This window comes from Cervus canadensis, chromosome 17 (genome assembly GCF_019320065.1).
Source record: "Cervus canadensis isolate Bull #8, Minnesota chromosome 17, ASM1932006v1, whole genome shotgun sequence".
NCBI classification, from domain to species: domain Eukaryota; kingdom Metazoa; phylum Chordata; class Mammalia; order Artiodactyla; family Cervidae; genus Cervus; species Cervus canadensis.
The window spans coordinates 53,405,045-53,428,406 of NC_057402.1; the positions used below are offsets into that span (position 1 = coordinate 53,405,045).

Consider the following 23,362-nt stretch of genomic DNA (forward strand, 5'->3'; position numbering starts at 1 on the left):
GAGACGTCAAAGCAGCTTTGAGACAGAAAGCAAGATTCAGGGACGAGATAGGTCTAGATAGAGATATTGTAGGGAACTGGCTCAGGCGATTATGCTGAGAAATCTCATGATTCATCATTTGCAAACTGGAGGCCAGAAGAGCCAGTTGTGTAATTCTAGTCCAAGTTCAAAGATCTAGAACCGGGGGAGCCAATGGTGTAAGTTCCAGTCTGAGTGTAGGAAAAGACAAGTGACCCAGCTCAAAAAAAGATGAGGCAGAGAGAGTAAATTCTCTTGTCTGCCTTTTTGTTCTATTCAAACTCTCAACAGATTGGATGAGGCCCAGTATCCACTCTGCTAACCTGGTGGCCTAGCAGTAAAGAATTCTCCTTCCACGCAGGAGACGCTTGATCCCTGGGTGGGGAAGATCCCCCGAAGGAGGAAATGGCAACCACTCCAGTATTCTTACCTGGGAAATCCCAAGGACAGAGGAAACTGGAGGGCTACAGTCCACAGGGTCGCAGAGTCAGACACGACTGAGCATCCACGCAGTATCTGCTCGGTCTACCAATTCAAATGGTAATCTCATCCAGGAGTATTAATCAATATCTGGGCATCTTGTGGCTAGTCAAACTGACACAGGAAACGAACCATCATACTTGCTCTGGGAAGCTATATGCAACCTGATGGAACAGTGGCTATGACTTTGGGTAGAATAACAGCTGAGGTCAAGAGGATTAGGAAGCAGTGCACAAAAGGTGTCTGATACATTGATCCTGAGCTTTACTGATGGGTGACCTGGTTGGACCATTGTTAGGAGTTAGGAATGCCCCCTGTGGGCCTTCCTCATAGACCTATTAGATTCCTCAAAAAGAGTCTTCCAATCTCGTACTCAAAGGTAAATGGCACATTGCCAGCATTCTGAGAGCCAAATTGGGACTGTGGGTGTGCCCAGTCGTGTCTGACTCTTGGCAACACTATGGACTGTAGCCAACCAGGCTACTCTGTCCATGAGATTTCCTGCGAAAGAATACTGGAGTGTGTTGCCATTTCCTTCTTCAGGGCATCTTCCCGATGCAGGGATCAAACCCATGTCTCCGGCTTGGCAAATGGATTCTTTACCACTGAGCCCTGGGGGCAAGACGACTGGAGTCATCTCACTTGCTGAGCATCTGGGCTCCAGATCTCCTGATTTTCAGGGTGTTACCTAGGCGCTCCGTGTGCCCTACATCCTTCAGGCCAGAGACTCTCTTCAGAATAATCTCCAGTCTCCTGCTGGGATCAGGGATGGGATGTAAGCTCTCACTGCTTCTCAGACTGCTGACACTCAGCTCTCTTTATTTTAGCCTTCCCCTCCCCATTAGTCCCAGTGATCCTCAGTTCTGGCTTCTGAGCCTTCTGAGTGTAAGGCGAGTTGGATCTTCGCTTTCTCAGGCCTGCTAAATTTTAAGATAACCCTAATCCATCTATTTTCCAGCTTCGGAAATTGTGTTGCTCTCTTGTGTTCTTTTCCTTATGAGTTTATGAAAAGAAGGAAAGAAGGAAGGAAAGAAAGGGAAAAGAAAAGCTGTTTAATGCAGTTTGGGGATGGAGCAAAATGAGCTGCATGCATACCGTCTGCCACGTTAGCCTGGAACTGGCTACACATAGCTCCCTCCTTTGTGTCCTTCTGCTTTCATTTACATGTCACCTCTTCAGAGAGGCCTTCCCTGACCACTCAACCTGATTACTGAGGTTAGGCCTTCCATCAACATACCTCACTGATGACTACTTGGTATTTTCTTCTGTATGGACTGCTGCCCCATCAGAGCATAAACTCCACGAGAACAGGAAGCCCAGTCTGTGCCGCATCCCCCGTTTCTAAAATGGTACCTGCTGGGACTTCCCTGGTGGTCCAGTGGTTAAGAATCTGCCTTGTAATTGCAGGGGACACAGGTTGGCTCCCTGATTGGGGAACTAGGATCCCACATGATGCAGAGCAACTGGACCTGCGGAACCACAACGCAGCTGCTGAGCCCGAGCCCTCAGGAGCCCCAGAGCCACAACTAGAGAATGCATGCACCGCAGTGACGATCCCGTGTGCTGCGACTAAGACCTGGCACAGCCAAATAAATGAACATTTTTTAAAAAGGAATAAAGTTTTTTTAAAAAAATAAATAGGACCTGGTACATGGAAGAAACAAGAACTGTATTTGGAAACCTTTTGAGTAACCGGGTTTCACGCCTGCGTGTGGTGTACCCTGGGAAAAAGAAAGACCGCCGTGTGTGAAGAAGGAGCAGGGTGTATCCAGAAATAAGAGAGAGGCTGCATGTAAGTCACGTGAGTGTGAGCAGCAAGAGAAACTGCAAAGAGCAGGAGCAGAGCTGTGGAATCTGGAAAAGCCTGTATTTGAAAACTCTGCCTCTGACATCAAGGTCATCCTAGGTTTTTGATTGAGCCTCTGTGATGAGTTGGGCTGACCTGCGAAGGGAGACACTCCAGGCAAAGGTGGATGTGTAGATAGGACACAAGGCGGGAAGCATGGCTGGCTGGCTCTTCCTCAATGGCCACCACAGGAGAGGAGGACAGAAACGGGAAACAGGCTCGAGGAGCTGCAGGGACGCAAGCAAGCAGCTCTGTCCTGCAGTGTGCGGCCACGGCACACGGGGACCGGGAGCTGCTGCCCATCTTATGTGCCAGGGACCCTTATCATCAACCAGGGACACTCCAGGGGCCATTCACATCTCTGGAGGTACTGAGTGTTGTGTGACCTTTATTTCATTTAAAAAAAAAAATAAAAAAAAGTACAAGTGTTCTGTGTAGCAAGTGCAGATGACATATACACAAATTTTTTTTAAAAGATTTTTTTGATGTGGATCGTTTTCAAAGTCTTTATTGAATCTGTTACAGTATTGCTTCTGCTTTATGTTTTAGTGTTTTGCCCGCAAGGCAAGGGGAATCTCAGCTCCCAGATCAGGGATCGAACCCACACCCCCTGCATTAGAAGGCAAAGTCTTAACCACTGGACTGCCAGGGAAGTCCCCACAAAAAAATTTTTTTTAAGTTACCTTTCTAACAGTGTCAACTTTTAGCCCAGGAGATTGAGTTTTCTCCCTTTTCATTAAAAAGGTAATACTTTCACATGGTTCAAAATTCAAATGTCACGAAAGGGTAGAGAGTACAAAATGCCCTTCCCATTTGATTCTCCACCTTCCTCTCAGGTCTCCTCAGAGATGACCAGTGTAAACAGATCTTGCATCCTTCCAGAAATATTCTCTGCCCATCCAAGTTTTTTTTCGGACAAGATTAAATCGGAACAGATCTACTTAGAGTGCACGAAGAGGCCTTTCCTCTGAGTAAGTCAGGGCTGAGGGCTGGGTTCTTCATTTTCGCTGGTAAGGAGAGACAGTAGTAATAGGAGCCTGCGGGGGCTGGGGGAGGGAGCGACCTCCTCTGGATTCATTGGCAGATCACTTAGCACAAAGGAACTGTGATGGAAGGAGGCTGTGGTCTGCCAGGCGTCAGGTGCTTTTTATTCAGGACAGAGCTAGTCTAGCTTCCCTGGTGGGTTTTTCTGGTGGCTTAGTGGTAGGGAATTCAGCGTGCCAATGCTGGAGACACAGGTTCGATTCCTGGGTTAGAAAGATCCCCTGGAGAAGGAAATAGCAACCCACTCCAGTATTTTTGCCTGGAGAATCCCATGGACAGAGGAGTCTGGCAGGCTACAGTCCACTGGGTCACAAGGGTTGGACATGACTTAGCGATTAAACCAGCACCACCAGTCTAGCTTTAATGAGGGTAGCTAAAGGCACATTGTTGATATGGCAAAAGAAATCATGACTGTCATGTATGAGGTGATAGGGAAAACATTTCCACTGGGTAGATAAGGGCCTTCTCTGAAGAAGACGTTGTGTGGAATGTAAGCTTGGGAGAAGAAAGCTGTCTTCTGTAAGCCACCCAAGATGTATCTTCTTAAAAGGGAGTCACTCCACAATTGAACCATGAGGATCCACAATTGAACAAGGAGTAATACAGGGGAGCTAGAGGGACTTCCCTGGTGGTCCAGGAGTTAAGAATCTGCCTGCCAACACAGGGTTCCAATCCTGCTTCTGGAAGATTCCACATGCCATGGAGCAACTAAGGCGTGTGTGCACGCTAAGTCGCTTCAATCGTGTCTGACTCTTTGCAAACCTATGGTCTGTGGCCCACCAGGCTCCTCTGTCCATGGGATTCTCCAGGCAAGAATATGGGAGCGGGTTACCATGTCTTCCTCCAGGGGATCTTTCTGACCCAGGGGTTGAACCAGAGTCTCTTATGTCTCCTACACTGGCAAGCAACTAAAGCCCAGGTGCCATGACTACTTAAGCCAATGTGCCTAAAGTGTTGTTCACTGCGACAGGAGAAGTCACCACAATGAGAAGCCCGAGCACCGCAACCAGAGTAGCTCCTGCTTGCTGCAACTAGAGAAAGCCCACACACAGCAATGAAGACCCAGCACAGCCAAAAACAAACGGACAAAACCAAAACCAGAGAGCTAGAGTTCCCAGGTGGCATGCCAGGCGATTGATAGCAGTAGGGTGGAGGATGGGCACCAGGTCTGGGAATTAAGTTAAAATGACATCTGACATCTCCCAATTGGAGGGAGGCCCGATTCTGAAGGTGGAACACTTCAATGAAGTAGGGGAGAGAGCACCTGGCAAATCAGACAGCTCCCACAATGGGAGGTCCAACTGAACGCATCTGGCAAGGGGGCAGTCTTGGCCAAAAACTGGGAGAGGGAGAAGGGAATGGGTCTGGAGTCAGACTACGGGGCTCAATGCTGGTTTTAATATTTCTTAGCAGTGTGAACCTAAGCAAGTTAAACTCCTTGCGCCTGTTTCCTAACAGAGATAATACACAGCGATAATAATAGCCTCTCATAGGGGTGCTGTGTGATCACCTAAATCAACCTCCAGTGAGGGCTTAGAACAATGCCTGGTGCATAGCTTACTCAGTGCTTTTCAATCATACCTATTTTTAATAAGGACCTGTTCAGGCCAGTTTTGCTGGCAGAGAAGTACTCTGCGATGAACCAGGACAAGCAGAATCAGAGATGGATTTCAGGTAGGGCTAGGAGGGAAAAGGTGGGGGGATGAACAAAGAATACACAAGAAAAATCAGAAAGGCTGAAGATAAAAAGTTCAAGGTGGGGCTATTTCAGAGAACATAGCCTGCAGCAGGTCTACAATGTTCAAAACTAGATTGTGTAAAGGAATACCTTGGAAACTAAATGGAGAAAGCTGAATTTCAGTTAAAGAAGCATTCTTTTTGTGTTCACTTAGAGCTCAAATTATACTGTTAAGGAGAATGGCCAGTTTGCATAGAAGGAACCCTAAGATCTATATAAAGTTAGGAGATTTGAGTTCTAGCCCTAGTTCTGTCCTAAGTAGTTGATGCTGTACTTAATGAACTAACAACTGTATCCTTTTGAAAAGAAGGGGCCAGACCTAGGTCCCAGGCCTCATGAATATTTAACATTCTGATTCTAATTCAAGAACGGAAAACAGGGTCTTAAGAGAATTTCAGAGTTGCCCACCTTTCCACAAGACTCCTTCCCTCAAATAAATCCGTTAAGACTAACAGCGTCTATATTCCTCTCCTTTTTCCCAGGTCCCTTGCCAAAAGGAGCAAGATTTGTAAAATGCTGGCATTGGGAGAGAGCCACTACTTCTTCTTTTCCCATCCATTTCAGGAAAGTTTAGGTTTTCAGTTATTCCTCGGTCTGCCAAGAGTTGCTTCCAGATTTAAGTAGGAAGAAGGGGAGGGGGCGGGGAAAGATTTGCTTAAAGGAAGTGAAGCTTGTTTTGCCTGTTCTCTGGGAGAAGGTGGTTGGCAGGTACACTATGACTGTTAAGCTTCAAACTATCGCTTTAACAAACACTCCCTGAGGGTGGAGTCTGGCCCAACCAGGATTAAGAGATACTGATTCACAAGGTCGAGGTACAATGTACATACTAAAACACGGCCTCTCCTTAATGGTCAACAAAAAGCTTACAAACTATCAAATAAGTGGCATCTCAATTAGGATGCTTGGCTACGGGGATGTGCTGGTTGGAAAATAACTTGGCTCTAATTCTGTGACCTTTAGGGCAGGACTGGGTTGTTTAGAAGAAAAATCTACAGTTGAGGAAAAATGGTGTTGCCCAAACCTGCATCTTGTTTGCCCGTCATCCTGTCAGTCATTTTCCTTTTTTTTTTTTTTAAAGACGACAAAAATCTGAAGTCAGAAACACCGAATTCCAAGTTTTTTCCGGGAGCGAAGGCCCCATCTCTAGGACACTGTACTAATAATACTGGCCTGGGCTATTCCGCGCCTGGGACCCCCTAGTCTTCTCCGAGGGGTCCGCACTGCGGGGCGCAAACCAACAAACCAGCTCCAAACCAAAGGTTCCATCGTCAGCCAATCGCTGGCTGGGACCCCTCAAGAAAACCAGAGACACCTACAGAAGATGAGTGGCATTAAGACCAGCCTATCCTCGGGGAGGCAGCTGAAGGGGGTGGGGTCAGAATTAGCCAATAGTCTTCAAGTGGTTGTTGTTAGGCGGGAGGAAGACGCCTGCGAGCGTGCGTGAGGCCGCTCCCCGGGAAGGGGGTGGCAGGAAGCTCGAGGAGCCAATGGCCGCGGCGGGCGGGCGGTGGCGCGCATGCGTACTGCTACCTGGGGCTGCGGGCGGGAGGCGGGGAGGGTGGGGGAGGGGAGCGGGCAGGAACGCGGCGGAGCTGCTGCCGCCGCAGCAGCCGCCGCCGCAGCGAAGAGGCCATGTTGTGTGGTGTATGGGGCGGGGGGAGGAGGAGGAGGGAGTAGAGCCGAGAGAGGAGACGGGAGAGAGACACCACACACACACGGCACAAGATGGCCGGAGAGGCAGCAGCACCCCGAGCTGTCAGGCGTTTCGCCGCGGCCGCGGGGCCCGCCGGCCGGCGAGGAGCTGCTCCCGGGCGGCCCGCAGACCCGCGGGAGCAAAGCGGCCGTGGTTGGGGGGCGAGGCGGGCCGCGCGCCGGGCTGGGAGCCCGCGCGGCAGAGGCGCCCGGGGCGGCCGGGCCCACGACGTGGAAAGCGCCGCTGCGGCAGCGGCCGCCGAGGCTCCCCGGGGCCCCGGCGGCCCGACCCGTACGGGCGGGAGGCTCGGGCGGGCGCCCTGGCGCGGGAGTCGGGTGCTGGCGACCAGGAGGGGCCGGCCGCGGCGTTCGGACCCGGTGAGTGGCTCCCCGGCTCCTTTTATTGTCCTTTGTCCTTGGGAGGAAAAGCAAAATGTCCTTGAGCGCGCGAGCAGGAGGGGGCGGCGGGCCGGGCCTCGCGGGCCGGCTCTACCCCGGCGGCGCCGCTCGCTGGCTCTCCGGGCGGGAAGCGCCGCGGGGCCGGGGGCTGGGGGCGCGGGGCCCCGCTGCAGACCCCGCGGCGGGCGGGGGGCCGCCTCGCTGCCCGGACCGGCCCCGCGGGGAGAGGGGCGGCGGCGGCGACCGCGCGAGGAGAGCCCCCGTCTGTCCTGGTGAGTTATTTTGATATTCAGGGTAAGGAAAAAAGAATCCCCTTTTCACGTCCTTCCAACGGGGGAGTTTTTTTAACCCCTTTCCCGTGAGGTGGAAACTCATCTTCGTGGTCGAATTTAAAAGAACAATGGAACCCTGACTACGTTTCAACAAAAAATAAAAACTTGTTTTTTTTTTTTTTCTTTTGGGTGTTGGCTTTTAACTCTTTCCAAGCCGATTTTGAAAACGGCTGCAGTGTTACAGATGAAAAGGTAGTTGCTGTTTGTTCAACCCTTTATTGACGTTAAGGTTGTCTTTTTAAAAAACGCAAGTTGGAGGAGTGCTTCTGGTATTTCAAAAATTACGAAGCCAAGTTTACTATGTCGTCAGGGCTGTTTAATGGAAATAGATTATAATTACGGTGCTAAACGATGACGTTTGATTAAGGTAGTTTATTTTACTGAGTAATTACGCCAAGATTGTTTGACATTGTGTTGTTTGAACAATGATTAAATCTACTGTTGGGGTACTTTTAAAAAGGTCATAAGGAGCCGTTATCTGTAACTTACCACACCTGAATGTTAGGAGGTACTTGGGTCAGTTCCTCGACTTTTAAAAGTTTAAGTTCGTCGTTTGAATATTTTTAAAAATAATGTGTATCCTCACAAGCTGTGGTCGACAAAACTTTTGCAAAGGAATATTCAGACACCAAATCCCTTTGTGAAGTTACTTTCTGGTAGTGTAAATATTAAAGTAGGATTGCTCGGTAATGGGCGATGAAGAGGAGCCATATTTGTTGCATGCATAAAAATCCAGTTATGCTCAAAATGGAACAGTATTTTAATAGTGTATTATGCTTTTTAAAAAAATTTGTAGAGTCCCCTGTACAGTCTAGAAATTTGAAACATTGTCTGAGAGGGAATTTAAGTTTAGTGATTTGAAGAACAAACCACAAATGCACAAAACCTTTGTGTATTTTAGAATATATTTGTCTTCGTCCTGCGGTAGCTCATGTGTTGTTGTGGAGGTGAAGATCTACGTAAAAATAGTGTTCGGCAGATTTACGTAGTACTTGTAAAATCAAAGGTACTGTTGTATTTTTTAATGTTTCTGAGGGTATTTTTCTTAGTGAAATTGTTTTATTTTCGGAATAGCATTCATATACTGCTACACGTTACATCAGTTGCGCATATCTTGATTTTACAGACTCTGTTGTTTTAACCGTTTTGGTTTTTCAAATCAACGTTTTTGAAATTTTTGAACACTGCAAGTCGTTTTACATTAACATTCTGAATCTAGTTTTTCAGAATCCTCTAAATAGCAAAAATGCAAAATAATTGCTAGCTGTTTAACCTCATAAGATCTTTTTACATGAGAAATGGGGGAAGGGACCCTGAAAATGTTGGAGACCTCAGTTTGAAATTGAGTAAAGATCATAGATAGTATATGTTTTAGATTTGCTTTAAAGACAAAGCTAATATCCCACTTGGTGAGATCAAATAACTTATGGTTTAAAAATTTAAAGTAATCAGTAGCCATTTTAACTTCACTAATTTCTCCTGGAGTTAATTTTTAATTGCTCATTCTTGTAAAAGGTAGTTCTAGATGGTAAAGAAAATTTAAGATGATTTCAATCTTTACAAATGGTAAACTTCTTTGTTTTTGTGTATTGCTTAGCATCAAAGAAAAATAAAAATGAAAACAAGGTCATAATCTTAACCTGTCCAAAGATGTGAATTTTTTTCTTTTTTTAATCTCAATACCTTATCTCTAATGTTTATCCATGCAACTAAAAGATGAGGAAAACAAAGACTGATAGATACTGTGATAAATAACTGCAACCTTAAATGTACAGGTAGCATGTTGATGAGCCATCTCTTGAATTTATCCAATGATCATGTCTCTGGAATATTTTCTCATTGTTTCATCACACTGAAACTTTGGCCAAGAATTGTTCAAAAATCAAAACACTGATATTATCTTTTTTTTTTTAAGGTAACTTACAAGATTAAAATTAAATTTGGTTGACGATTCTGAACAAATACGCTGTTTTATTTGAGGTAAGAATGGGTAAATTTTACTACTTTGACGTAAAAGTAAGCTTATTAGGTTTTTAGTTTCTTTGATAATTTATATTTTTGATACTGATTATGAGTAAATATCTGAAATAATTTTACAAAATCTTTAAACCTTTTCTTGGAGAGGTCTTACTTGCATAGCTATTGTAACTTAATGTGCCTTTTGAATAGTTTAAAATATTGAAGGTCCTTTAAGCCTTTGTTTAATTTTGGGACCAAGAAAAAGACTGATTACACTTTCAGGAAAACCATAAACCAAAGATATGCTTTTCTTTTATACTGTGCAAACAGTTTTAATCTTTCAATATTAAAGAAATAAGTTCATTGGAAAATTCAATCTAGTTACTATTCATACTAACATTTTAGGGGAGAATGTTTTAAAAATTAGGGTTTTGTGAGCATTGATTTTAGTTTTTGTTCCTTTTATGAAATAAGAACTTTAAAAACATGTATTCCTACTTGGCTTTTGGTGGTTCCATCAATAAATTGTTTAGAATATTGTTTTCTTTCCCCCCCCCCCCCAAAAGGTATGCCATTTTGAAGACTGAGACCATGGAATTTTATCCTTGAGGATAAATCTTTGTGATAGTCTGTATTTTGTATAGCAAGTAAGTAAATGTTTTAACCCAACATATGAAGTCTAATAGCTACCAACATTTGAATAGGAAAATATCAGTAAAGGTCATCAATGTGACATAAATTGTAGAGTTAATCTCGAAAAAGGGATGAGAAAAAGCCCATCAAATGCATTTCCTTATATCAAAGCAGTTTTGTGCTAATGTTAAAACAGTTGATACATGTAATTTATATCAGCTGTGAGACATTCAGTACTTTTCAGTTAAATGATGATTTAGATTTATGGTTAAATCAGAAGTTGAGTCGTCATCTTTACAATTTGGAAGGTACATTCTTCAGCCATTTTTTTGATAATACAGATTATGTTTTAGAAATGGCGTAGAATTTTTGTATCTGCAGATCTTACAATTCTTAAAAGAACTGTATTTCAAAAACTAAGTAGACCCTTTCATAGTCTAGTTATTATTTAGTGGATTTAAAATACTCGTTTTACCTATTTTTGTGAGTCTTTCTTCCCAAACAGGTATAAAAATAAGTTATTTTATAGGAAACTAAAATGATATGACTAAAGAGACTTGTTACCTTTAGCTTAGTAGGTCTTTAGAGCTTGAAAGGAAGGAATAATTTCAACATGTATATGATATTTTGATATCCTAAACTTAGATACATGAATGAAAAAAATAATTTTCAGGAATAATTTCTTACTCCTTAACACTGAGTGTAGAAATTAATGTCAAGTGATATTAGCAAGGGATTTACCAGAGGAAATATGGAATATAATGAGATATCTTGGGAAATTTTAAGGATAGTCAAATAACCAATTAATTCATATAAGGGCAGGTTTGCATTTGTTCTTATAATTTTTGTGGATAATTTATCATTGGTGTTAGCTTATTCTGTTGATTCAAATAGATGATAAAGGTAATATTTTTATTCCTTTTGCTTTAGCTTAATTTTTGCTTTTGGTTCTTTTGCAGTTTGGTCAAATAATGTACAGAAGAAACCAAATGTTAGACCTTTAACAGTAATGTTTTAAAGATGTCATATATGTAAAGTTAAGACATCTTTCATCCCAGCATCCTTAATACAAATACCAAGGTTAGGGTTTCCTTCTTGTAAATGATAGGATGTTATTTTAGCATTCAGATGTGCTTGGACACTTGTAAAAATTGAGACTTGAACTTCTTAAGACACAAATGTATGTGAAGTTTAGGGAAGTTTAAGTAGAAATTGGCAGTGACTTACAATAGACTACCAAAGTTGTGATTTGAATCTATAAAATTAAAAAGACTTTAAAAAAGATTAAAATGTTAAATGGAGATTTTTATCTTTTTTTGCCCAGTATTAATCATTATAAAAATAGTTTAAATGATATAGAAACTCCTAAATTAACATAATGGAGTTCAGTTTTCCTTTTTATCACCAACAAAATAAAAGATTTTAATAAGTCACATTTTAAAAAGATCTGCATGTCCTTTGACCTTCATAATAATACGGTCAATGTTTTGAAATCTGCTGCTGAGCCAAGCTTGTAAAATTGGCAGTATTTCTGGTAGACAAAAATAATGGATACATGAGAGCAAATATAACCAAAGATACCATTATTTTAAGTTACTATATTTCATAAAAAAATATTTAGTTTATTACTACTTTCTGTTTGAGTCAAAGTTACAAATACTTACATATTTGTTTTTATTTTAACATTTTGAATTCTTGAATCAAAATCACCTGATCAGGTTTGAGATTGGATTCCATTGTGTTTATCATCGTGGCAACAACTGTTTAAAAAATTCCCTGGAGTTCCACAGATATGAAGGAAGCCATGCCCGTAGTTAACAAAAGGCTTTCATGAACTACTACATATATCATTAGAGGCTAGATTATATGAAACAGATAATTTTGAATATAAATTTTCTTTCAAGCTTAGTTTACTATTGTTCACAGTTTCTTAATTGTTTAAAATTTTGGACTGTGGACAGCTAATTAATTTGCCTCTTTTACTCTGATTTTCTTCTTTGTTGAGAGGGAAAAAAGATAATTTGGGGATATCTCCATCTTCTCCATTAATGAGAGGTGTGTGAAAGAATGGAAAGAGTAACTGACTCAGCAGAGAGGAGACCCAGCTTCTAATGTGAATTAGTTCTGTAATCTTGACATTTTATTCACTGTGGGCTTTAGTCTTCCTAATTTGTATAAAATATTTGGAGTTTTCCAATCTCACACCAGTTTGCTCTTAAATTGTGTGGTAAAAATAATAGTGTCTAATTCTCTTAAACTGGAGAGCAGTTTTTATAATTTTTGCATTGCAAATCGTAGATGTTATTTCTGTGTTGAAGTTATTTGACTAACATGAGACCTGGGCCAGTAGTATACCTGACTTTGCTAATTTTGATGGTGGTCATCAAATTGTGTCTGACTCTTTGTGACCCCATGGACTATAGCCTGCTAGGCTTCTCTGTTCATGGGGTTTCCCAGGCAAGAGTTCTGGAGCGGGTTGCCATTTCCTTCTCTAGGGGATCTTCCCGACTCAGGAACCTGTGTCTCCTGCATTGGCAAGAGGATTCTTGACCATTGAGCCACCAGAGAAGCTGTTTCCTAATTTTAGGCATTCTGAAATATTAATAAATAGTATAAATGCAGACATAATGGAGAAGTGTGTTTAAAAAATAGAGATTTAGAATGCTGCAATGAAAGCGTTGTTTTGAATTTTTTTCCTAATAATTATTTAATTAAATAATTTAAAGATTAAGGTATTCAGTGTAACATTTGCAGCTGACCATCATGATTACAAAGCTTACATGCTTGACATAATCTATAAAATTTCTCTGAATACAACTGTATTTCAAAGATAAATATTCTCCTCTTACTCAGCTACCTTTCCCTTCCAGATTAAGTGGCTCAGTACACTTAATTTTCAAATTGATTGTTATTTCTGAATATAATTAACCTTTACAATTTAAATTCAAGAATATTCTGAACTTTACAAATAAAAACTGATTTGAATGTTTACATAACTTCCAAGAAGCATGTTTACTGCAACAATTTGATTTATACATAGTGTATGTAAAGCTAGATAATCCACTGTTTTGGCAAATAAGCCTTTGTTTTTTAAGTTTATTTGAAATTGAATATTTCCCAAAAAAGCAATTATATCCTTAATATATATTACAGAGTAGTCAAAATCACTTTAATTTAGGTTATCAAGCTAAATATTTTGCTTAACTAATGGTTTATGAGTTATGTTTTCTTACAACTTGATGACTTTACCACTAGTACCTTATTTTTGTGAAAAATTTCTTATATTTCACAATGCTCTCAAGTTTATTCTTAGTTAAGATGTTAGGTTGTTTTGAGGATCTCAAAAGATGACAATCAAATGTAAGAAAAGCACAAATGGCCTAGTGTTAATGTAAGACTACACTAAAGTCATCTTTGCCTTTTATTATAAAATGACCAGCAATCATAACATACCTTTAATTTCATACTAAATGAGAATCCTTGTTACTGCAAAATATTAAAGATAGGAATATGAGCAAAATTATCAAATTTTGTAGCCTTCTTAAGGTGAACTTAGCTTGTGTTAGCGGCTCAGTTGTGTCTGACTCTGCAACCCCCTGGACTGTAGCCTGCCAGGCTACCCTGTCTGGAATTCTCCAGGCAAGAATACTGATGTGGATTACCATTCTGTTCTCCAGGGGATCTTCCCAACTCAGGGATCAAACTCAGGTCTCCGCATAAAGGAAGGATTTGGCAGGTTTTGGAAAGGAGATAGAGTGGTGGATTACATTAGTGTCAGTAATTTTTGTGGTGGTGCAAAGTGTGATCCAACTTCTCATCTGGTTTTCATGGAGTGAGCACCCTGAACCACATACTTGTACTGGTGGAGAGCTTTTTTTAATAAGCTGATGAGTTTTCCTCAGACATTTCTTTCACGGATATTCCCTTAAGTCATTCCTGCCCTGCTCTCAGGGACTAAATCAGTCTATTTTACTTGATTGATTTAGGGTTTATCTCTGTTCAGTAACTGTCTTCTTTATATAAGCTCAGGTTTAATTTGGAAGCTTAAAAATGAGTAATGCCGTGTTTCTTGTTAATGGCTTCATTTTATTAATTCGTTGGGAGGAAATTTTAGCATCTTGATCTTAGAAGAAATTTTGAAGCTGATCTTTGCAATATTTCTTGGATATGAACAGTCAAAAAATCATTCATGGGTTTAGATTTGGTAAAGTCATTAGGAACTTGCTTTATAATTTGAAAATTGGAAACCTTGGTCTTGGAAAACATTTAGGTAGCTTAGTTGTTGCTTAAATCCTAAACTTTATTGTATTTTCTAAAAATTCTTAAATTGGTACATTTTCATATTGAACTTTTAAACAAAGCATTTTGGATAATTCTCGCCCCATTATTTTGATTATTACAATCATACTTTGGCACAGCAGTGACGGGAAAAAGTATATACCTGTAGTCTCAAAAATTTACTCAAGATAGAGAAACATTGTCTTCCATGTTGGTGAAGTATTTCAGTCTAATCAGTGAAAAGTATGGGTATGGTATTTTTATCAAGCACATATTTTAGAGAGGGTTAGTGTTGATGCTGGGAAAAATTGAGGGCAAGAAGAGAAGGGGATGACTGGATGAGATGGTTGGATGGTATCATCGACTCAGTGGACATGAGTTTGAGCAAACTCAGGGTGATAGTGATGGACAGAGAAGCCTGGCATGCTGCAGTTCATGGGGTCACAGAGTGCAGCAAGACTTAGTGATTGAACAAGTGTTGAGTAGGTCCATTTAATTAGTAGTAAAGAAAAGTTGGAAGTTATACTTAAGGTTTCTATCCTAGAATAGTGTTGACTAAGGTTCATGATAATGCGGTGATACTGAAGAGTGAGAGAAACAGCCTTGCCAGGTTGGAAATGGAAGCTTTCCTTTAGAAGTGTTGACAGCAGGTTAGATGAAGGGCCAGAAAATAAAACACTTCTGTTGAGGAGTGAGGTGGGCTCTGTTAAACAGCTATTTTAACAACCATGACTGCCTGTTAGGGAGCCCAGATTTTTACCTAGGAAGTTCTTGGGGACTGAGACTTAACATGTGTTTTTATAGTAACATTCTACTGGTGAAGCTCTGAGCATTCAGATTTAAGATTCTCTCGATTAGAACTTTTGATCTTTTGGAACTTTTATAAATACATGTCTGGTAATTGATTCTGATAAGATGTTGAAATTTCCACATAAATCTATTTTTGTCTTTCTGTACATAAAATTATGTTCTTTTGCTTTCTGTAGGAATATGAATCCTGAAGCTGAATTACCTAAGGGGCCTCTACAGCGAAGTGAAATAGATGTTGGTGGAAGCATTTAGTAAGTTTTTACTCAATTTACATGTTTAATCTGTTTTTTAAGTTTAAATGTGACTTTGGAAATTTTAAGTAAATGAGTCTATAAAAACAGGGATTTAGTGAGGTTCAAAACAGTACAAAAATAAACCCATATAGTTAGATGTGTACCAAGTTTATTAAAATCTTAGTTACTCCAACTTTGTATTATTTTCTGCTTTTTTAACTTAGGTTCAGGCAAAGTTTAAATGGCAAGAAATCGTATTTGAATATGCTTTTAATACTATACCTAGGACTTCTCTGATGGTCCAGTGGTTAAGACTGGGCTTCCACTGCAGGGCGCAAGGGTTCCATGCCTGGTCAAGGAAATAAGAGGCCACATGCACAGCGCAGCCAAAATAAACAACCTGCACCGTAGATCTAGGTGTTTGTAAACTGCCCTCTGTTTTTATAAATAGAACTTTATTAGAACACAGCTATGCTGTTTCATTTACACATTTTCTGTGTCTACTTTATTTAGAGCTAAGGAGTAGAGAATAGTTGTAGCTAATAGCCACAAACCATTGAATACTTAGTATCTTGTCCTGTAAGGAAACCTAGCTTATTCTGGATCCTTCTTTTTTGTCAGCTTTTCATATGTAGAACTCCGAAGCCCTTGAATTCTCTTGGTAATAGAGCATACTTTTCTGGATTTCATTGTTACTAATTCAAATAAATGAAGTAATCATGAGCTTTCCTTAAACTTGAAAGCCCAACTAAAAGTCCTTTTTACACTAGGGTTTCGCCTTGATAGTGTAGAAGGTGTGGTTACTACTAGGGAATTTCTAACTCACCATCTGAGAAATAGTGGGAAAAGAGTGGTGAGACTGTATAAATGAATTTGGATGAATTCTCAGATGGAATTATTTTTGACAAAGCTTTTTAGTATGATAATTATTTAGTAATTGTTTTATAAAAGAAAGTTTTGAATCACATTTGCGTATCTAGATTCTGTATGAGAATCTTTGTTTCTCATTATTGTTTGAACCTCTATTATATAAATGGTGACTAGGACCTGTAAAATAGTGAATTTTTTTTTTAAATGGCGAGTGGTGAGGACAAAAATGAAAAGTTTCCTAATGTAGTATAATTTATTGACTTCATGCCTTCTATTTTAAAGTGATCAATTGCCTGGCACATAGTAGATGCTCAGTAAATACTTGTTGATTTAATGTATATAGTTGCTGTTAAACATTTGTCAACTAGTGTTTTGGGTGTAAACTAAAAATGAAGATTCATTATTAAGTTTATAATGCTTCAAATACTAACTTTTAGATATGCTTTGAATACTAAACTCTGACTCAGTAAAAGCTTAAAAGTTTCAAGAAACCACAGCTTTCAATCTTTCATGAACATGTAGTCAAGTTTTAAACTAATAGGGATAATGGGGAAGATTTGATAATAAAACTTTTAAGTAAGATGACTTTCTTAGCCCCCACAGTTGAACAGCATAGTTTAACAGTGTGAACAACAGCTGGCTGCTCTTGTTTCTTGCATGCCCACCTTATTTAGGACCCAGACTTGTTAATATATTTTAATCCTATTGAGGAGTCAAGCTGTTTTTGGTAATAAGACAGAATATGTGAATTCACTATTAAATATTTTCAAATTTAAAGGCTGTGCAAAGAAGATTGAAATTATGACATAAGTACCAAGAAGATTAATTACGTGATGATAATGATCAATTTCTCCTTACTATACTTTTGAACCCGTTTGTCCCACTGGTTTTGCATTAAGTCTTTGAATTTTGACAAATGGTAGCATTTATTAGAACCATTTGTTTAAAAAATTGAGTCATTCATCTTTTTCCTTGTGCTCTTCCCCGTCCCCCACATATTTTGTTGCTTTTAAAATAGGGGTTTGCTAAGAAGTAGAGGTAGGGAAATGGCTTATTTTAGGGGAACCTCTCTTAAAACACATCCAGTAATGAGTCACTTGCTTGCATTTCAACTAACATCTCATTTTACAGTATCCCAGTGTTTTTTAAACAAATTTACTGAATTAGGATTTAAAACTTTCTTGTTCAATATTATGTTTTTAATTTTTGGCTGTACAGTATTTGGGGATTTTAAGAGATAGTAGGTACTTACTACATTCTTAGACGTTTTTCTAGAACTGACTTAAAACAAGCAATTAAAATTAAAAAAAAGAAAAAAGATATAAGTGACCATTATAGTGGAAAAATTCTCTTAACTTTTCATAGTATTAGCTTGAAGCTTGTATGTGCGATGATGGAGTTCTGGATCAAACCATCATCTCTTCAGTATGTTTGCAGTAATCCACAAATTACTGAAAAGATATGGAGTAGTAGGGCTTTGATACTAAACCCTATTCAGTTTTCTGTACTGATCTTATTTTAATGCAACATTAGTGTTGTGTTACTCAGTCATGTTGGACTCTTTGTGATCCCATGGACTGTAACCCCCCAGGCTTCCTCTGTCTGTGAAATTCTCCAAGCAAGAATTACAGGAGTGGGTTGCCATTTCCTTCTCCAAATGTGATACTAAATACTCTTTAAAGCAGAAATTGTTTTTGTCTTTTAAGTAGTTGACCCCATGACCCTATAGATTTTTCAGAGATACCATGACCACTGGAATATAAATTGTTTAATTCATTAAGGTTAGTTTGTAGGTCCTCAGGTACTTTGGTTACTCTGGTATATTGGAGTAATAACTAATATTTATTGAGGTCATCCTATATGCCAGGTAATGTAAAAGCTATAAATGTTAATCTTCACCACTACTGCTACATAAGGTAGGTACTACTGTTCTGTTTTACAGATGAAGAACTGGATTTAGTTGTCAATGAAATTTCCAGGCTCAACTCATGCATACCTTTTCACTTTTTTAACTTCGCTTATTTGCAAATTTAATTTTTGTAAGAAATTGAAATTCCATGAAATTGAATGGCTCATTCTGAAATCCTTTACTATTCCTCTAAGTGCTTTGAATGCTTGACTTAGCTCTTTGCTTATTAACACAATGCTTACTTTCTGGGTTTTGATTGGCTTCATAGGAATGCAGATTGATCATGGCTTTTCTAGTACCAGTCTTTTTCTTCATCCCACTCACCCCCCCCTTTTTTTTTACCATCTTAAATATGATGACAGTATATATGATAGCACAACCAATATGCTGGGTTTTTTTAATCTCTATTTTTGTCACACAAGATGATGTATTCTGTTAATTTTGATACGATTTTAATATCATTCGGCTTCCTTGTGGATCTTTAAAAATATGGTTTTAATTTTTCTAAATAAGGTTTTAATATTTTACATAGTGTCAAGAATGGATTTTACCTCTTGCCTTGTGGCAGGAGAATATGAAGCACTGAGTTTATCACTTAGTGTACTAGATTGAGTAAATTGCACCTATTGCTATTGTAATGATTATAACTTGATATCAATGCATTAGTGTCATTGTTCATCATAATAGTGTTTACATTACAAACTTCATTTAGAGCTTGTTCCTTCATTGTAACAGAGTTTGAGAAATTGGTTTATAATTAACTAATCAAGAGGAATGAAGGTTTTTATCTTTTTAATATAGAGATATATGTCCCTTAAGTTGAAGGAATGAACAATTCAAGTGGAAGCTATTTTACTGATATGGGAAATAAATGAGTTATTTTTAGTTCTCCTTTTAGGCTGGAGAGATATCGGCAAAAAATGTTTGGGAGAAATATCTTTCATTTGATGTTTATTGATGTTGTGACACTCATTTTTAGTATCTGTTTAATGAGTGGTGATAGCTCTTGGTTAATCATGTGATTTATTCAGTAGATTTTTGTACTGTATATAGTACACAACAACAACAATGAATCCTTACAGTTTTGGAATGAATGTATTAACTACCTAGTGAGCAAAAAATGCCCTTATATTTAATAACTTCCAAGTCAGTCATCCAGACTTTATTGCTATAAATTTAGTTTGAGAGCTGCAAAATTTATAGAGAAGATCCGAGTTAAAGCTTATTTTTCTAATTATGTTTGATCATGATGAATCAGGGCCATTTATTTAATGGTAAAATCTCCTGACTTACCTTAATTCCTTTAGTTCAAATTATTTAAGTAATAATTCTTTTAAAAAATGAGGAATATTTGATGTTTTTGAAATAAGAATTTTATTTGTATTTGAAATCTGATACATCAAATAAGACAGGCAGATGCTCTGCATGTTTGATCATTTTGTTTTCTGGTGGCTATGTTTCCTGCATTCTCATGTATGTAGCTCAAGATTATCTGTATCGGCCGTTTGTGTTATCTATGCAAAATTAAGATCTGTTGCACCAGAAAACTGCTATGATCCACTGCTTTGGTTTTTTTTTTTTTTTTAATTCTTTTAAGATTCTTTTCCATATTTAGTTTTATTTGAAGAAGCTTGGAAAGTTTTCTGCATTGAGATTTAGAATCCATAGTGTTGCTGTACTTTAGCTTTCCAGAATTGTTGGATTTGAATTTTTGTTTCCATTTCTCATGTAGATAGTATAACAACATTTAACTATTAAAAGTGTGACTCTTCACTGCCATATTTTTATGGTTACTCTGTATCTATGACGGTAAAAGAATTTTGTTACTGGTGTGCTGTTTTTGCCATGCTTCTCAATGAGAAGTTGTCTGTGCAGCACATGCAACTTAATATAATACAATTTTAGAGTTTAAAGTTGTTACAAAATTATTAAAGCATTATGTATGGTATGCTTATCTTCAAGGTGGGTAGATGTTGTCTGTTTGAAGGAATATGATTGTTGATATTCCAACAGCATTTTTTTTTCTTTTAATGTTTTCATCAAGCACCAGTCAGCTTGAAGAGTCTCAAATGGACCCTACCACTGAGAAATCAAGATGGCAGTCCACTATGGGGAATTGAGAAAAATGGATTAATACAAGAGTGCTGTGATAATATGCAACCAAGACAGGGTTCTTTTAACATGGAGTTCATGAAATGAATGAAGATAGAGGTTTCTTAACAGCACAGATGGACAGTGAATTTGACTTTCTAGAGACTTTTTGTATCATTAAGAATATTTTTGACATTTGTAGAAAAAGATGGCACATTAACAGATGATAGTTTATATGCCTGGAATTTTTTGCGGTTTGATTTGTATGAGTATGACCTTGTGGAATGTTAACTTTAATAAAATTTCTAACACTTTAAAATTTCTCAGTTTGGGTTTTTTTTTTTTTTTTTTTAAGCTCGTTTCATTAAATATTCAATGTCGCCTTAAATGACATTTGACCTTTTACAGTTGCCCAGCAGTCAAGTATACTGAATAAAGCTGGTAAAATGGAAATGGTGTGCTGGAAAATATTTTACTTGGTTGGTTAAGATTTGTCTTTTTACAAAGTTGTAGAAATTTATTTGTGCCTTAAAAAATGGTTATTCAGTTAAAATACTATTTTATACTTTCTGAAAGCATCTTGCTTAACCAGTGGGTTAAGGATATTTGATTTGCTGTGAGACTTTAATGAACTTCTTAAAAAAATGCCTTTTGCTTCAAAATTCAGCATGAATGATGAGTATTTTTCTGAATTAGTATGTTTTGATGGAAATGGTCCCTTTCACCTATGCTTCTTAAATATTATAAATAAAACATCTTGTAGAATATCTGAACATTTAAACTCAATCCCTCTTTTATCTTAATGGTTAATATTAGGTAAAGAGGTGTTGGGTTATAGGAAGGTCCTTAGGGTATTCGCAGAAGAACTTAACATTTTGGTGTCAATAATGTCTACAGTAGATTTTATAAGATAAGATTGCTTATTGTATTTTTCTGCTGTACATTTAGAAATTTAGAGTAAGTGAACCACACTATGTCATTGATAACTTTTGTTTGAATTCTGGGTGAATGCTGCAGTTTCATTGATAATCAGTTAAAATTATTTTCAGTTACTATTATGGGGTGTGGCAGACTTTGATAAACCAAATGAGTTGTTGATTATATTTTCCCATTATATAGAGAACAAATGATAGTTCAGCTTTTGTGTTTTGTTTTGGTGAGAAAATGTTAATCACACCATGTTTGTAATGTCAAATACCAGGATACACAAGTCAGTGATCAATAGAGATGTTGTATTCATTCTCATTGGCTGATTTGAGTTGGTTGGTTTATATAGATCAAAAGTGGGATTTTGATTTTGGTACAAAATTATCTTTTGTAGAAAGTATGGAAGTGAGACTGGGTTTTGGTTATGGATTTTACATTTACCTGGGTGCAAATTACTGCTTTTGTTGAGTATAAGTCTCAAGTTGGCTTTTCAGTGAGGGAAGGGTGGTGGTCTGGCTGATAACGTCGAGTGACGAGAGTTGATTGTTTTTGGTTGTGTGAATGTTTTCTTGGGGTGCTTGTTGAGAAAGTTGAATGATTTGGTTTTGGCATAGTGATTTTGTTTATGTGAATGTCATGGTTTTGACATGTAGGAGAGTTTGCCCTGTGACATTACTTTGGTAACTTTTCCATCAGATATGACAGGTTGTTACTAGTTTACCATTGTTGAAATGGGTATATACTTAGAATTTGATTCGAAATACAAGGGGATGGTTGAAATACATGTGTTGGTTTTGGAGGTGGAGTTCCTTTGGTTTGTTTTTTCATTGGTAGTTCCATGCTCTTGAATTCAGTAACATTGTTTTGCCTGAATCAGTATGGTATGGGAATTTGGGGGTATGGTTTTGGCAAGGTTGTATAATGGGTTAAAGAATTTTGTGAAAATACAAAGAAAAGTTGAGATTTTTGAATAAAAACTAGTTGCATTAATTTTTGCCCTAATGCAACTGAACACTAGGGAGGCGCTCTTGTGCCCCTTCCTTCCAGTTGGGGTGGAAAATTCCCCCTTAAACTTAATTCTTAGATAATTTTTAGGCTTCATAAGGGAGGCAAAAGTTGAATTTTAATTTATGAAATTGAGGTTTTGCTTTTATTTAGAAACCATTTTACCATGGTGGGGGGTAGTTTTTAAAAAGATTAGTACTTAAGCTGAGCTTTATATTCTCCTAAGAATTATCCCTTTTTCAAAATGGCTTGATAAAACACCACTTCCTGTCCAGAGAGGAAGTTATTTTAGCTCAAGGACTGAAATATTTAGCAGATCTTTAGACAAAAGGAACAAATTACATTTCTCTCTGGCTTAAAAAGGGTGTTTGAGCCAGAGGGGGTTAAGAAACCCTCCCCCCTCCGCCTGATGGGGTGGTCTGGAGGGGCAGGGAGGGGTGGGGGTAGGGGTCCTTAGGCTCCCTGGGATGGAGTATCTTTTTTTTTTTTTTTTGGTGGAGATGAAGGGGTGGGTCTATGGTACATCACCTGAGTTGTGGGGTAAATGTAGAGAGTGTCAATCAAAGGCAGAGCTCAGAGCTGGGAAGGAGGCTCTAGATGGCGGCTGTGCCTTAGAGAGAGCGCGCTCAGCTCCCAGCCTTCGCCTCACTTTACGCAACTTTCCCTAACTTTCGGGCAGCCTCAGGGGGCCCCCGCAGCCCCCTGCCTCTCCTAGTGGCTTACTGGGGTCGATTCGAGCCTTTTTTAGGGGGAAAAGCAGCTCTTGGGAGCTTTCTTTTCGTGCCTTGCTGGAAAGAAGCAGCCGTACTGCGAGCCCAGGTCGTTGTTTTTCCAGCTTAGAAGCCATGGCGCACCTCCATTTTTGTGCGCTCTCCTAATGAGGTTTTTTTCTTCCGGACCCGTTTCAGGATTATTTGTTGCTTTATTTTTTTGAACAGTTAACATATTTGAGGATTATATTATTTATTTTTTGCTTTTTAACGGAGAATTTTGTTTTTATTTTTAATTATTTGGGATCTGATATTTTTCTACTACTAGATAGGACTCTTGCTTTGGACCTACTACATGGATCAGGTAAGTTCACGATCATTAGTGGTA

The 23,362-nt window shown here is 38.9% G+C and overlaps 1 protein-coding gene across 9 annotated transcripts in view; it reads left to right on the forward strand.

Annotated features, from left to right (window-relative positions):
• The first annotated feature begins 6,817 nt into the window (after window positions 1–6,817).
• CHD2 (chromodomain helicase DNA binding protein 2) overlaps window positions 6,818–23,362 on the forward strand; it is a 128,296-nt gene continuing 111,751 nt past the window's right edge. For 4 of the 9 annotated variants that reach the window (XR_006273593.1, XR_006273592.1, XR_006273594.1 and 1 more), the window contains exons 1-5: window positions 6,818–7,196; window positions 9,465–9,529; window positions 10,075–10,155; window positions 15,406–15,480; window positions 20,286–23,338. The gene's annotated coding sequence lies outside the window, so the exon portion shown is untranslated. Of the gene's footprint in view, window positions 7,197–7,268; window positions 7,490–8,450; window positions 8,556–9,464; window positions 9,530–10,074; window positions 10,156–15,405; window positions 15,481–20,285; window positions 23,339–23,362 lie in introns of those variants that run through there. The other 5 variants (XM_043490035.1, XM_043490034.1, XM_043490038.1 and 2 more) reach the window with 5 other exon arrangements.